The 16,546-nt window shown below is 46.7% G+C and overlaps 1 protein-coding gene across 1 annotated transcript in view; it reads right to left on the minus strand.

The window, feature by feature from the left end:
• The window catches only part of LOC140410278 (NACHT, LRR and PYD domains-containing protein 3-like), a 169,051-nt gene that overhangs the window by 138,214 nt on the left and 14,291 nt on the right, over positions 1-16,546 (minus strand). Inside the window, exon 2 of the mRNA XM_072498239.1 lies at positions 10,240-10,332. The gene's annotated coding sequence lies outside the window, so the exon portion shown is untranslated. The remainder of the gene's footprint in view (positions 1-10,239; positions 10,333-16,546) is intronic.

The following is a 16,546-nucleotide window of genomic DNA, read 5'->3' on the forward strand; positions in this document are numbered from 1 at the left end:
GAATGTTGTTTTTACATTAATATAGACGGGGACAGTCACGCTGAACCTTACGTTTTCGAGGGTGGGTCGGCTGTCCCGCTTTCCCGGTTTCTGGCATGCGAGAGGGTTCTGTGTCCCTCCAGGCATGGGGCTCTCCTCCCCGTTCCCACCCCCACATCGAGTGTGTATTCCCCTTTTTCTCAGCGACTCTCCCCATTTTGTCCACAAAGCCCCATGCTCTCCCTACCCTCCTACCTGCCTCCCCCCACCCCCTCATTTCTCCCTTCTTTGTTGGCTGCTAACAGATCCTCGAAGGGGTTGGCAAACATTTTCCACGTATCGTGCAATCTCTCTTCGGACCTCCTAATTGAGAATTTTATCTTTTCAAGCTTTAGGAATTCAGCCAGGTCTGAGAGCAACTGCGAGGCTGCCGACTTCCACCCCAGCAGGAGTTTCCACCGGCGATCAGAGAGGCGAATGTCAGGACATTCACTCCCTTCCCTGTGAAGGGCTCTGGATGCTCTGACACCCTGAAGACCGCAACACATGGGCATGTCTTCACCTTAACCGCCACAATCCTGGGCATGGCCTCGAAGAAGGCTGTCCAGAATTGAGTGTGTGGCAGGACCAGATCACATGGCATGGTTGGCTGAGCCACCCTGACACCACTCGCACTTGTCCTCCACCTCTGGCAAGAATCCGCTTGTGCGTGACCTGCTTAGGTTCTGGGCACCACTTTGAGTTGCACCAGGCTTAGCGCTGCGCAAGATGGAGTTGACCCTGTGCAGTGCCTTGATCTAATGTCTTCCCCCTATCTCCACACCTAGTTGCTCCCCCCATTTACATCGTTTATCCTCCAGGATGCTACTGGTCTCTTCTATTGTTCCTATATGTCACCACATTTGTCTCCACCCAGCAAATCCAGCACGACCATCTTGTCTAGAAATGTCGGGGTAACTGGGGAACGTCTTGGTCACCTTGTGAAGAAAGTCGCGCAGGTGCAGGTACTGAAGCTCATTTCCTTTTGAGAGTTGGAATTTCTCCAACACCCCCCCCCCCCCCCCGGGTCGCTATCCTCCCGCCCAGGTACATGTCCCTCACCCTCACAGCCCCTATGTCCTCCTTCCAAGCCCTAAATGTGGTGTCTATCTTTGCCGGGGCGAACCTGTTGTTTTTGCAGATGGGGGCCTCCATAGTGATACAACCAAGACTGAAATGGCACCGGAATTGGTTCCAGGTCTTCACTGTGGCTACTATCTCCGGGCTCCTCGAGTGCGTTTGCAGGGGGGCTGGGAGTGTTGCACTGACAAGTGCATGGAGAGACGTCCCCGTGCAGGAGGCCTCACCATTTAGGCCCATTCTGCCTCAGGCTCCTTTAGCCACCCCTCACCTGCCCTGCTTTCGCCTCCCAGTGGTAGAATAGGAGAGTTGGCAGGACCGGGCCTCCCATGTGTCACCCTCTTTGTAGGATGGCTTTTCGTATCTTCGGGACTTTACGCCCCAAGACAAAAGCCAAGATTAGCTTACCAACCCTGGTGAAGAAGGATTTGGGTGTGAAGATTGGGAGTGATCTAAATATGAAGAGGAACCTAGGCAGCAAATTCATTTTGATCATATGTACCCTTCCCGCTAGTGAGAGTGGGAGCAAGTCCCATCGTAGGTCCCTCTTTGCCTCCTCCACCAGGCTGGAGAGGTTCCACTTATGGAGCCTCATCCAATTGTGAGCCATCTGTATCCCCAGGTACCTGAACTTGATCTGGGTTAACATAAACAACAACTCCTCCAGCTCTGTTCGTCTCCCCTCGGGGGTTCACTGGGAAGATTTCACTCTTCCCCAGGTTGAGTTTGAAACCTGTGAGGGCACTGAACTCTTGAAGGAGTCCCATTACCTTTCCCATGCTGGTCATCTGCATAGAGTGAAACTATATGCTCCCTGCACCCTCTTCGAATGCCCGAGTACCACTCCACCGATCTAAGAGCAAAGGACACTGGCTCAATTTCCAATACGAACAGAAGCAGGGACTACAGGCACCTCTGCATTATTGTCCTGTGCAGCTGAAAGTACTCGGAACTAGTGGCGCCCGCATGATCGCCATGGGAGCGCTATACAGAGGTTTCACCCACGTGGTGAACCCTGATCCAAGCCCAATCCGTTCAAGGTACCTGGTACCTCTATTCTATTCAATTGAAGGCTTTCTATGTGTCCAGGGAGACGATGGCGAAGGGTGTCTTCTCCCCGGGTGGGGTCATTATTACATTCAGCAGGCGTTGGATGTTCCCTCTTAGCTGTCTGTCCTTGTCTGTTCTTTCACGATTACTTCTGGCAGGCAAGTCTCCAGGTGCCTCAACAGTCCTTTGGGATCAATGAGATTGATGCCGGTGCCAACATGGGCGGCAGGACCCTAATCGACAGTGAACCATTGAACATTTCCTGCATGTGCAGGCCAATGTTGTTGCAAATGTTTTGTAAAAGTCTACCGGAAACCCACCTGGTCCTGGTGCCTTCCCTGACTGCATGGAATCAATGCAGTCCATGATCTTCTCCAGCCCCAGGTGTGCTTCCAGCCATTGTCTCTTTTCCTCCTCCACCACCAGAATTTCAAGTCTGTCAATGTACTGTTTCATCTCCGAGTCCTCCTTTGGGACCAGTAAAAGTTTGCAAAGACCTCATTAACCTTGTTCGGGTCTGCCACCATATCTTACCATTCCTGTCCCTAACTTGCAAAATTTATTTTGCGGCAGCCTGCTTTCTCAGTTGATGCACCAGCATGCGGCTGCCTTTGTCTCCATGTTCGTAGAAGGCGCCCCTGGAGGAGATAAAGTGGACTGCTTTCTTCATTGAGAGCAGATCAAATTCCATCTGCAGCTTCTTCCTCTCCGCCAGCAGTTCCAGGGTTGAGGCCAAGCAGTACCAATGATCCACTTCCAGTATGGAGTGGATCAGCCACTGCCCGTTTGCCCTTCCCATTTTGTCCCAAAGGGCCCTACAAGCTATTATTTCCCACCTGAGAACTGCCTTCAGTGCCTCCAAGAACATGGAGGGCGAGAGCTCCCCCTTCTGGTTGCAGCTTACGTAATCGTCAATGACTTGGAATATGTTTGTACAGAATTACCTATCCGCGAGGAGGGCTGTGTCCAGCCTCCATGAGGAGGGTTGGGCCTTCCATTCTCCAACTTTACATCCATATAATTAGACACATGGTCAGTGATCATAGAGTATTCTGCCCTCACTACCCTTGGGTGCACCATTTTCTCTACGATTAAAAAGTCGATACGTGAGTAAGCCTCGTGTTTGTGGGAGAAGGAGAACCCTTTTTCTCTTGGGTGGTTGAACCTCCATGGGTGTACTATCCCCATCAATTTTGGGGTTTAGTTCTGGAGCCATTCCTGTTGTGGCACTCTCCTGGGGGTTGGTTCTGTCCATTTTCGGGTCTTGCACGCAGTTAAAGTCACCTCCCGTGATGTGACGGTGGGTGCCTAGGTCAAGGATTACGGCCATAGTTTTCTTGACGGAATCTGCATTGTCCCAGTTTGGGCCGTATGGATTTACCAGTACCAGAGCCTCTTCCAGGGTCCATGACCAAATCGGTCCCCTGGGTCAGTCACTGTTCTTCGCCATGAACGCTACTGTTCTGCAAAGTTGAATGGCCACCCCCCCTTGCCCTGGTGTTGAGGCACGCATAAAATGTTTGTCTCGCCTAGTCTTTCCTTACCTGCATTTGGTCCCTCTCTCTGCATTTGGTCCCTCTCTCTTAGATACGTCTCCTGTAGGAAGGCTACGTTCACCCTCAGATTTTTCAGGTGGGCGAGGAGTCCGGATCTTTTCACCGGCCCGCTGAGGCCTCTCACGCTCCATGTAGCTATTCTGATTGGGGGGGGGCCCTATGCCCCCTCCCCTTTCCCCCTGTGCCCCCTTCCCCCTGTGCCCGTCCTCTCCCCTGGGTCTTTGGGGTCAGCCATATCACCCTGTGGCCTGGTCCTGTTCGCTCGAACCTGCACTCATTCTTGGGCCATTCAAGATGGTTGCTGTCTGCTTTCTCTTTTCCATCGTTACCTGTTGTAGCCAGCCTTCTACCTACCCCGCACACCCCCCACCACCACCTGATCCCTGCTTTCCCCCCAGCCCCTCATATCCATATGATTGCCCCCTCCCTGCACCCCCCTTCCAACCCCGGCTTTACTCCACTCTCTACCGATCCACCCCCGTTTCCTCACTTCTTACTTTGTTTCCCCTGAACTACTGTATTCACCTTCCCTCCCGCCAGGCGCTCCCCCTACCGAGAGGTGCACTGCGGCAACCTCCTTCACAGTACCTCCATCAACCAGCCTATTCACTAGTGCAGCGGCTCCCTTCAACGGTCGGATTCCTCAATTAACCCCGTATACTTTTTTCCCGTCGTCCCCCCAGTCCGCCTCGCCGCATGTGTTTGCCCTTGCCCCGAATTGAATCCCTAAAGTTTGTGCTGTAGTGCTGTATTCATTGGCATCTTCTGCTATTTCCCTGGTTGTGTTTCTGCACAAACTTGCTGGCCTCCTCCAGGGCGTCAAAGTAGTACTCTTTGTCCTGAAAGGTGATCCAAAGCTTAGTGGGGTAGAGCATGCCAAAACCCGCACCTTCCTTTTTTTCAATGCGGATTTGGCCTCATTGAATTGTGCCTGGTGCTTGGCCAGATCTGCTCCAATGTCTTTGTGCAAGTGGATGGAATGCCCTTCCCACTTGCATGTCTTCATGCTTTTCGCCCACCACAAGATCTGCTCTTTATCCTGGTACCTGTGGAGCCTCACAATCATCGCCTGTGATGGATCCCCAGCCTTGGGCTGCTGACAAAATGCTGTGGGCTCGTTGACCTCTGGGGCTTGGTGAAGACCACCTTCGCAAGCATCTTTGCCACATATCCCGTGGGGTCCCTCCCCTCCTTGTGCACCGGCAGTCCCACAATCCACAGGTTTTGCTGATATGATCCTTTCTCCTGGTTGCCTATTTTTTCCTTCGGCCCTTTGTGTGTCTTGACCAGTCTTGCCACTTCGGCTTCAAGTGCCACGATCCAATCGCCCTGAAGTCCAATTCATTTACACCATTGTCTCAGTCTCAGTATTCGCTCGATAAACATATTTCTATCTCGGTTATTTTCTACTCTCCTTTCCTTCCCAGAAATGGTACCATGGTTACAGGATATTCGTCCCTCCAGTAGCAGAGAGGAACTTTACATTTGGGATGTGCCCAGGGCTGTAGAAGAGTCTTGTCTATTTCCCTGACTGGAGAATCGACCACCACTATCACTGTCCTAGTCCTGTGTCACACCTACCTCTCTCCGACCAATTTGGGATGGCCTCCAGCTCCCCAGTGTCACATTGTTTTTCAGGAAGACCCTGTTCTGAGTCCATAAGACCATAAGACATCGGAGTGGAAGTAAGGCCATTCGGCCCATCGAGCCCACTCCACCATTCAATCATGGCTGATTTCAACTCCATTTACCCGCTCTCTCTCCATAGCCCTTAATTCCTCAAGAAATCAAGAATTTATCAACTTCTGTCTTAAAGACACTCAACGTCCCGGCCTCCACCGCCCTCTGTGGCAATGAATTCCACAGACCCACCACTCTGGCTGAAGAAATTTCTCCTCATCTCTGTTCTAAAGTGACTCCCTTTTATTCTAAGGCTGTGCCCCCGGGTCCTAGTCTCCCCTGCTAATGGAAACAACTTCCCGACATCCACCCTATCTAAGCCATTCATTATCTTGTAAGTTTCTATTAGATCTCCCCTCAACCTCCTAAACTCCAATGAATATAATCCCAGGGTCCTCAGACGTTCATCATATGTTAGGCCTACCATTCCTGGGATCATCCGTGTGAATCTCCGCTGGACCCGCTCCAGTGCCAGTATGTCCTTCCTGAGGTGTGGGGCCCAAAATTGCTCACAGTATTCTAAATGGGGCCTAACTAATGCTTTATAAAGCTTCAGAAGTACATCCCTGCTTTTATATTCCAAGCCACTTGAGATAAATGACAACATTGCATTTGCTTTCTTAATTACGGACTCAACCTTCAAGTTTACCTTTAGAGAATCCTGGACTAGGACTCCCAAGTCCCTTTGCACTTCAGCATTATGAATTTTGTCACCGTTTAGAAAATAGTCCACGCCTCTATTCTTTTTTCCAAAGTGCAAGACCTCGCACTTGCCCACGTTGAATTTCATCAGCCATTTCTTGGACCACTCTCCTAAACTGTCTAAATCTTTCTGCAGCCTCCCCACCTCCTCCATACTACCTGCCCCATCACCTATCTTTGTATCATCGGCAAACTTAGCCAGAATGCCCTCAGTCCCGTCATCTAGATCGTTAATATATAAAGAGAACAGCTGTGGCCCCAACACTGAACCCTGAGGGACACCACTCGTCACCGGTTCCATTCCGAAAAAGAACCTTTTATCCCAACTCTCTGCCTTCTGTCTGACAGCCAATCGTCAATCCATGTTAGTACCTTGCCTCGAATACCATGGGCCCTTATTTTACTCAGCAGTCTCCCGTGAGGCACCTTATCAAAGGCCTTTTGGAAGTCAAGATAGATAACATCCATTGGCTCTCCTTGGTCTAACCTATTTGTTATCTCTTCAAAGAACTCTAACAGGTTTGTCAGGCACGACCTCCCCTTACTAAATCCATGCTGACTTGTCCTAATCCGACCCTGCACTTCCAAGAATTTAGAAATCTCATCCTTAATAATGGATTCTAGAATCTTGCCAACAACCGAGGTTAGGCTAATTGGCCTATAATTTTCCATCTTTTTCCTTGTTCCCTTCTTGAACAGGGGGGTTCCAACAGCGATTTTCCAATCCTCTGGGACTTTCCCTGACTCCAGTGACTTTTGAAAGATCATAACTAACACCTCCACTATTTCTTCAGCTATCTCCTTTAGAACTCTAGGATGTAGCCCATCTGGGCCTGGAGATTTATCAATTTTTAGACCTCTTAGTTTCTCTAGCACTTTCTCCTTTGTGATGGCTACCATATTCAACTCTGCCCCCTGACTCTCCGGAATTGTTGGGATATTACTCATGTCTTCTACCGTGAAGACTGACGCAAAGTACTTATTCAGTTCCTCAGCTATTTCCTTGTCTCCCATCACAAAATTACCAGCGTCATTTTGGAGCGGCCCAATGTCAACTTTTGCCTCCAGTTTGTTTTTAATGTATTTAAAGAAACTTTTACTATCATTCCTAATGTTACTGGCTAGCCTACCTTCATATTTGACCCTCTCTTTCCTTATCTCTCTCTTTGTTATCCTCTGTTTGTTTTTGTAGCCTTCCCAATCTTCTGACTTCCCACTACTCTTTGCCACATTATAGGCTTTCTCTTTTGCTTTGATGCATTCCCTAACTTCCTTTGTCAGCCATGGCTGCCTAATCCCCCCTCTGATAACCTTTCTTTTCTTTGGGATGAACCTCTGCACTGTGTCCTCAATTACTCCCAGAAACTCCTGCCATTGCTGTTCTACTGTCTTTCCCACAAGGCTCTGCTCCCAGTCGATTTTCGTCAGTTCCTCCCTCATGCCCCTGTAGTTACCTTTATTTAACTGGAACACCTTTACATCTGATTCTACCTTCTTTCTTTCAAATTGGAGATTGAATTCGACCATATTATGATCACTGCCTCCTAAGTGCTCCCATACTTTTAAGATCTTTAATCAAGTCTGGCTCATTACATAACACTAAGTCCAGAATGGCCTGTTCCCTCGTCGGCTCCATCACAAACTGTTCCAAAAAGCCCTCCTGTAAACATTCAATGAATTCCCTTTCCTTGGGTCCACTGGCAGTATTATTTTCCCAGTTCACCTGCATATTAAAGTCCCCCATGATCACTGTGACCTTGCCTTTCTGACATGCACTTTCTATTTCGTGGTGCATTTTGTGTCCCTGGTCCTGACCACTGTTAGGAGGCCTGTACACAACTCCCATTATGGTTTTTTGCCTTTGTGGTTCCTCAACTCTACCCACACAGACTCCACATCATCTGACCCTATGTCGTTTAGTGCTATTGATTTAATTTCATTCCTAATTAACAAGGCAACCCCACCCCCTCGTCCCACCTCTCTGTCTTTTCGATAGGTTCTGAATCCCTGGATGTTTAAATGCCAGTCCTGAACCCCCTGCAACCATGTCTCTGTGATGCCTACCACATCATACCTGCCAGTCACAATCTGGGCCACAAGCTCATCTACCTTGTTCCGTACACTGCGCGCATTTAAATATAGCACCTTTAATTCTCTAATGACCGTCCCTTTTTGTTTTCTTAGTGGGGTGGACCTTGGTTTACTGAGCCTTTCCATACACTGTGTCATATTTTGTGGGATGGGGACAATCGTAACCACTCTTGAGTTTTGTCTGTTCGTGTTTTTTTGTATTCCTAAGCAGCTACGCTCCCCGCTGATTACTTCACCTCTTGGTTCCCTGACATTCCCTTCCCCCCCCCCAATCTTTAGTTTAAAGTCCTATTGACCACCCTATTTACTCTTTTCGTCAGAACACTGGTCCCAGCTCGGTTCAGGTGGAGACCATCCCAACGGTATAGGTCCCCCCTGTCCCAAAACTGATGCCAGTGTCCCATGAAAAGGAACCCCTCATTCCCACACCACTCTTTCAGCCACGTGTTAACTTCACTTATTCTTGCCTCCCTATGCCAATTTGCACGTGGCTCAGGCAGTCATCCGGAGATTATGACCCTTGAGGACCTGCTTTTTAATTTGAATCCGAGCTCTTTATAATCTCTAAACAGGTCCTCTTTCCTAGACTTGCCTATGTTGTTGGTACCGACATGGACCACAACAACTGGATCCTCCCCCTCCCTCTCCAGTATCCTTTCAAGCCGGTCAGAGATGTCCCGCACCCTAGCACCGGGCAGGCAACATACCATGCGGGACTCTTTATCCTGCTCACAAAGGATACTATCTATCCCCCTGATAATAGAATCCCCTACAACTACAACTTGCCTATTTACTCCCTCCCCTTGAATGGCCTGCTGAACCATGGTGCCTTGGTCAGCTGACTCATCCTTCCTGCAACCCTGTTCGCCATCCACACAGGGAGCAAGTGCCTCATACCTGTTGGACAGAGTCAAGGGCTGAGGCTCCTGAGTTCCTGACTGCTGGTTCCCTTTACCTGCCTGACTTGTAGTCACACCCTGCTGTCCCTGGCCACTGGCAGGATTTAAACTACTTACTCTGACAGGTGTGACTGCCTCCTGAAACACAGTGTCCAGGTAAGTCTCCCCCCCGGGATGTGCCTCAGTGTTTGAAGCTCAGACTCCAGCTCATGAACTCTGAGCCGGAGCTCTTCGAGCAGCCAACACTTACTGCAGATGTGGTCGCTGCAGCTCGCAATTGGATCTGCCAGCTCCCACATCAAGCAGCTCAAGCACATCACCTGACCAGCCATCACTAATTAATTAATTAATTAGTTTAATTTAAGTTTATGGTGGGGGCAGCTTCAGCCAATCAGACACTACCCTGAACTTTTACCTGAAAAACAGCACAATCAGATTAACCACTTACCTTTCCTGGTTACCTCACTGCACCAAACTACCAAATTCTCACTGTCTATATCTCTCTCACTCCGGCTGTGTCTCCTTGACCTACGCAATGCTAATAATATAATATAATAATGCTAGTAATAATAATATAATATGGCACTTGCCTCACACCAATGGATCTTATTATTAGGTTAGAGGAGGAGGGTGGGTGGGAGACACTGCACGTGTAGTGTCTCGGGTTTCCTCTCCACCAGCATTTATTGGTTGGGGGGGGGCCTTCCCAGAAGTCCGCGGGTCGAAAAAAAATAAAACAGAAAAGAAGTGTTTTTTTTTTTAAAAGGAAAAAGGAAAAACTTACCTCCCAGAAATGCCTTGCGCACCGCTCCCGCCGAAATCCAACGGCCTGCTCCTGTGAAGGCAAGTGTTTTTTAAAGGAAAAACGTACCTCCCAGAAATGCCTTGCGCACCGCTCCCGCCGAAATCCAACGACCTGCTCCTGTGAAGGTAAGTGTTTTTTGAAGGAGTCACAGTCTCTATCCACATTACAGTGTCAAATCTATTGGGCAGTTCCAGTCCTCAGAGGCTCCCTCTACCTGTAACTGTGATGTCTCTCGAGATGGTCAAGAATTTCCCTCTATCATCCACAGTTCTGCTCCCTCTTCCCTGCATGTTGTTGCACAACATTTTGACCCTTCAGCGGGACATAAATTATATGTTAATTATTTTCCTCAACTTACCTCTGTGCAATCTCGCTTTTGAAGATGTTTAATTCTCTCCTCTGTTTGAACCTTCAACCATGAATGCAACAGGTGGTCTCAGGTTCTGATGCTCTGTGATAGATAAATTAATCAGAAATATTAAATTGCAAAGGACAATGTTTATCTGTCAGTCATGATATCAGTCCTCCGCCCCTACCAGTACAACAGCTGTTAGCTCTGGGATCAGACATTTTCAGTGTTATCGTCAACTCTCCACATCAGGTGTGACACCACCAGCAAGCTTCCCAGCGAAATCCAGTGAGTCCTGCTGATCTTCACAATCCAGTTCCAGACAGGATCCTGTTCACTGAGATTCCACATTTGGAAAGCCTATTGGATGATTTACAGTACAGGTTAAAGCCAGATTCATTCTCAAAATGGAGATCATTTTGAATGGAAATCTAGAACTTGGTGGTCATTGGTGAATTAAATGATCCTTCATTTGGTTTCAAACAGTCTAACAATGTTGTATTAAGTTCTTGTTCATGTTTGACATTTTTAATTTAATGAGTTTTGATATTAAACTCTGCTAATTTATTGTATCTATCCACGTTTACAGTATAACTGGATGCGATTCCTCTGGTCTCACTGGGCAGTGACAACGTCCACGAGAGATGCGCCTTGGTTTATGTTTTTATTTGAAAGGGCGGTGCAGTGGTTAGCACTGCTGCCTCAGGGAACGGAGGACCCAAGTTCGATCCCGACCCCCTGTCTGTGTGGAGTTTGCACATTCTCCCTGTATTTGCGTGGGTCTCACCCCCACAACCCAAAGATGTGAAGGGTAGTTGGATTGGCCATGCTAAATTGCCCCCTAATTGGAAACAAGTTTTTTTAAATGTTTCAATTAGAATGCAGTTACCACATTTCTTGTCATGTCAGCCACTTGACCAATGAACATTGCAGGATGAAAACATTTACCAATCTTCTGCTAATATTTACACCAATGTATAATATTGTAAATCCTCAAATAAGGCTATATTGTTTGCACTGAGGAACAAGAATCATAGAATCCTTACAGTGCAGAAGGAAGCCATTTGGCCCATTGAGTACGCACCACTCTCTGAAGAGTGCCGACACCCAAGCCGACTTCCCCATCCTATACCAATAAACCTTTAACCTAACCTACGCATCCCTGGACATAAAGGGGCAATTTAGCATAGCTAATCCACCTAACCTGCACATCTTTGGACTGTGGGAAGAAACCGGAACACCTGGAGGAAACCCACGAAGACACGGGGAGAAAGTGCAAACTCCACACAGAGACGCAAGGCCAGAATTGAACCCGGGTCCCTGGCACTGTGAGGCAGCAGTGCTAATCACTGTGCCATCCAAAGGAAAGGGACAATCATACTGCTGGGAGTATAACATAGATCCCAGACAGACAGAAGGAGGTTAAAGAGCAAATATGTAATGAAATTGCTGAGAAGTGCAGAAACAACATGAGAGAGTGACCAAAGTGTTCAACTATCCCAATATCAACTGAGATTAATGCAGTGCAATGAGCTGCAGGGGTCAAAGAACAATTAAAATGCATTTTTCCAACAATATACTTTGTTCATAAGCATTATAAAAGTGCATTATATAACTGTTCAAAGTTGACAAAACAGAAAGTTCAAAACAAATCAGTTTTATCCAATTATGTATGTTACTCACTTCATTCACAATTAAGTCAATATTTGCAATATATATCACATGTCAAACATGTAGCCGAAGGGATTTTTTAAAAGTTTCTATCCCCTCTATGTGCTATGACTGAAGGGTCTTAAACAGTGTCCTTTCTCCCAGTGTGGAAGCTGAACCAAGTTTTAGTGTGGCCCCAGAAAGTTGTCCTGAACCTGGGAGTCTACATGAATAGGATGGGAATAGAGGGATACGGACCCAGGAAGTGTAGAAGATTGTAGTTTAGTCGGGCAGCATGGTCGGCACGGGCTTGGAGGGCCGAAGGGCCTGTTCCTGTGCTGTACATTTCTTTGTTCTTTTTGTATCAGTCTGTAATTACAGAGGTACAATTAAAAAGGAACTTGGAAAAGCAAAGAGTGATAAGAAAAGAATATTGGCAAATAAAATCAAGGAAATACAAAAGATATTTTATAAAGACAAAGAATAACTAAGAAAAGAGTAACAATAATTAAAAAAACAAAATGACAACTTGTGTTTGGAGTCAGAAGACATGGCTCTTATTAAAATTGTGCCTGCTCTCACAAAACAGGGGAGGTGAAGCAGACCTTTTAGTTAAAGGGATCTTTTAGTTAAGGATCTTTTAGTTAAGCAGACCTTTTATCAGACCTTTTAGTTAACAGATAAACCTAGTGACGGAGGAAATGCTGAGATACTTAGCATCCTCGAAAATAGATAAAATCACCAGACCTGGAAGAAATACATCCAGACAACCAAGATGAGCAAGGGAACATACAGGATAAGCTTTGACCATCACAAATTTGTGCTCTTTGGCTACAGCGCAATTTGACAGATTCGAGAATTTTAAATGTTTAGTTATTTAAAAAGGTCGCAAAAAATAAATTAATTACAGGTCAGTCAGTTTGATCTCAATGGGCAAATTATTCAAAAATAAATTCTGACATGCAGTATAAATTATCATATTGAAAGCTTTGCTATTTGTGGTAAATATCAATGATTCAGACTTAAATATAGTAGTGATCTGCCCAAGGAGCTGTCCTCTGCTCATTTCTCCACTTCTCACAGTTCTGCACATACCTCTCCAGTTATTCACAAGAGCCCGCACTTCCAACTTCAATGAGCAATGTTCCAAGGGAAAGGAACAGGTGAGGTGGTCTGCTGCCTCCTTGTATACTTAAACAAAACACAAGTCCTCTTCCTGAAAACTTCCCCACCTGTAAGCTGCCATTGTCCCTTGCAGTTCCAGCTCTTCTGACATCACCACCAAACATTTACTGGCTCCACCATGTTTGGTCGTGACTCAACACAAACACGGGGCTCTTAATTGGGGCCGGGGTGAATTGCAGAGACAAAACCTTCCTGCAGACACGAATGATCCTGCTATCAAATGGAGGGGCCATGATTAAGGAGCTTGTAAGTTATATGAAAATTGGCCGAGTAGGCAGAGGAAGCAAGCTTTAGAATGAAGATGTCAATGGACAGAATAGTTGGGCAGACAAGTGGCAAATAGAAATCAATCCAGAGAAGTGTGAGATGATGTATGTAGGAAAGACAAATAAGCTGATGAAATACACAATAAATGGTAAGATCATAGAGGATAGAGAATGGAGGATAAAGAAACAGAAGAATGTTGAGATCTGGGGCACGGTAGCAGTGGTTGGCATTGCTGCTTCACAGCGCCAGGGTCCAGGTTCGATTCCCAGCTTGGGTCACTGACAGTGCGGAGTCTGCATGCTCTCCTGTGTCGGCATGGGTTTTCTCCGGGTGCTCCGGTTTCCTCCCACAAGTCCCAAAGACATGCCGTTAGATAAATTGGACATTCGGAATTCTCCCACTGTGTACCCGAACAGGTGCCAGAATGTGGCAACTAGGGGCTTTTCACAGTAACTTCACTGCAGTGTTAATGTAAGCCTACTTGTGACAATAAAGATTATTATTATAGGTGGCAGGATACTGGCCACGGTATATATATATATATAAGAAATAACATTAATTTTAGCTTCTGTTTGCAAAATTTGCTGCCCCTTCATTTCAGTGTAGATTGTACAAGTTATATGTTACTCCATTACATCAACGATATTTATATTTTCACCAAGTAACCAGCCTTGTCAATGAGCTGAGAGAAAGGCTATTTATGTACATGAGGTGACTATCCATTTAACTTCCAAAGTAAATTAGCACTCAGCAACAATGGCTGCAGTATCGGGGGGAATCAGCACCAACACTCCACAGTTACATTAATTATTGTAAATCAGCACAAAAAGGGATTAATTCTGGCTTAATTTAATTATTCAAGACAGATATGCTCAGTTTTTCATTGGTTTAGGCTAAGTGAAGTGAATCAAAGGCTGTTGGCTGTCCCAGAATTCGAAGTTGACATCTTATGCTCAAGATACGCAGGGCAAATGTAGTTAAGATACAGATTAGGCTCAAGGGGCAGAGTCACTGACTCCTGTACCTATATTTAAACATTAAATGAATAATGAATTGATAAATTTAAACATTCTGGAGGATTTTCACAGTCTTTTTCTGCCCAATTATGGGGTTATTTTAGCCTGGCCAATCCACCTGCCCTACACGGCTTTGGGTTGTGGAGGATGAGACCCATGCAGACACAGGGAGACTGCAAACTCCACACAGACAGTGACCCGGAGCCGGGATTGAACCTGGGTCCTCGGCGCCATGAGGCAGCAGTACTAACCACTGAGCCACCATGCTGTCCCTTTTCACCTCCCTTTTAACAATGACATTGGCCTTTTTTATTTCAGGTTGTGCAACATTTTTGTTCAAAGAACGATCAGGGAATCGGTTTCAGAGGGCAAACGTTGCAAATGATAGTTTAGTAAAAATACCTTAAAAGGACACAGGATGTAGCATGAAAAGAATAAAGTTCCTCAAGCTTACTGGTGGGTTTTAGTCCAGGATCAAACAAAGACTCTGAGAACAAGAGATTCGCTATCGAGAGATTTTAATTATACAGATTCTGAAATTCCTGATGACCTGGTCCAATGTTTCCAGGATTCTGGATCACGTCTACAAGGTTAAATATACATCTTGTTGTTGATAAACAGTAAGACAGATGTCAGAGCAGGGTGCACTCTTAACACATTTCCAAACTCTCTGGGCGCGATCGAACAGGAAAATTTCTGCTCATCATTTCAGGTGGGTTTGGTTGGGAGTTTCTGCCTGGCTGTCGGTGTGTCCCCCATCGCTATCTAACCACACGTAGTCACCCCCCCACATTTCGACAGGACACGGCCGGTAGATCCCACCTCCATCTCTGTTGTGCGGGTTCCAGCAGTTCTCCTGCACCCACCTAGCAGGACAAGACAACACATTCTCAGAACAAACAACAACAAAGAACAAAGAAATGTACAGCACAGGAACAGGCCCTTCGGCCCTCCAAGCCCGTGCCGACCATACTGCCCGACTAAACTTCAATCTTCTACACTTCCTGGGTCCGTATCCTTCTATTCCCATCCTATTCATATATTTGTCAAGATGCCCCTTAAATGTCCCTATCGTCCCTGCCTCCACTACCTCCTCCGGTAGTGAGTTCCAGGCACCCACTACCCTCTGCGTAAAAAACTTGCCTCGTACATCTACTCTAAACTTTGCCCCTCTCACCTTAAACCTATGCCCCCTAGTAATTGACCCCTCTACCCTGGGGAAAAGCCTCTGACTATCCACTCTGTCTATGCCCCTCATAATTTTGTATACCTCTATCAGGTCGCCCCTCAACCTCCTTCGTTCCAGTGAGAACAAACCGAGTTTATTCAATCGCTCCTCATAGCTTATGCCCTCCATACCAGGCAACATTCTGGTAAATCTCTTCTGCACCCTCTCTAAAGCCTCCACATCCTTCTGGTAGTGTGGCGACCAGAATTGAACACTATACTCCAAGTGTGGCCTAACTAAGGTTCTATACAGCTGCAACATGACTTGCCAATTCTTATACTCAATGCCCCGGCCAATGAAGGCAAGCATGCCGTATGCCTTCTTGACTACCTTCTCCACCTGTGTAGCCCCTTTCAGTGATCTGTGGACCTGTACTCCTAGATCTCTTTGACTTTCAATACTCTTGAGGGTTCTACCATTCACTGTATATTCCCTACCTGCATTAGCCCTTCCAAAATGCATTACCTCACATTTGTCCAGGTTAAACTCCATCTGCCATCTCTCCGCCCAAGTCTCCAGACAATCTAAATCCTGCTGTATCCTCAGACAGTCCTCATCGCTATCCGCAATTCCACCAACCTTTGTGTCGTCTGCAAACTTACTAATCAGACCAGTTACATTTTCCTCCAAATCATTTATATATACTACAAAGAGCAAAGGTCCCAGCACTGATCCCTGTGGAACACCACTGGTCACAGCCCTCCAATTAGAAAAGCATCCCTCCATTGCTACCCTCTGCCTTCTATGGCCTAGCCAGTTCTGTATCCACCTTGCCAGTTCACCCCTGATCCCGTGTGACTTCACCTTTTGTACTAGTCTACCATGAGGGACCTTGTCAAAGGCCTTACTGAAGTCCATATAGACAACATCTACTGCCCTACCTGCATCAATCATCTTAGTGACCTCCTCGAAAAACTCTATCAAGTTAGTGAGACACGACCTCCCCTTCACAAAACCGTGCTGCCTCTCA

Source organism: Scyliorhinus torazame, chromosome 4 (assembly GCF_047496885.1).
Source record: "Scyliorhinus torazame isolate Kashiwa2021f chromosome 4, sScyTor2.1, whole genome shotgun sequence".
Taxonomy (NCBI): Eukaryota; Metazoa; Chordata; class Chondrichthyes; order Carcharhiniformes; family Scyliorhinidae; genus Scyliorhinus; species Scyliorhinus torazame.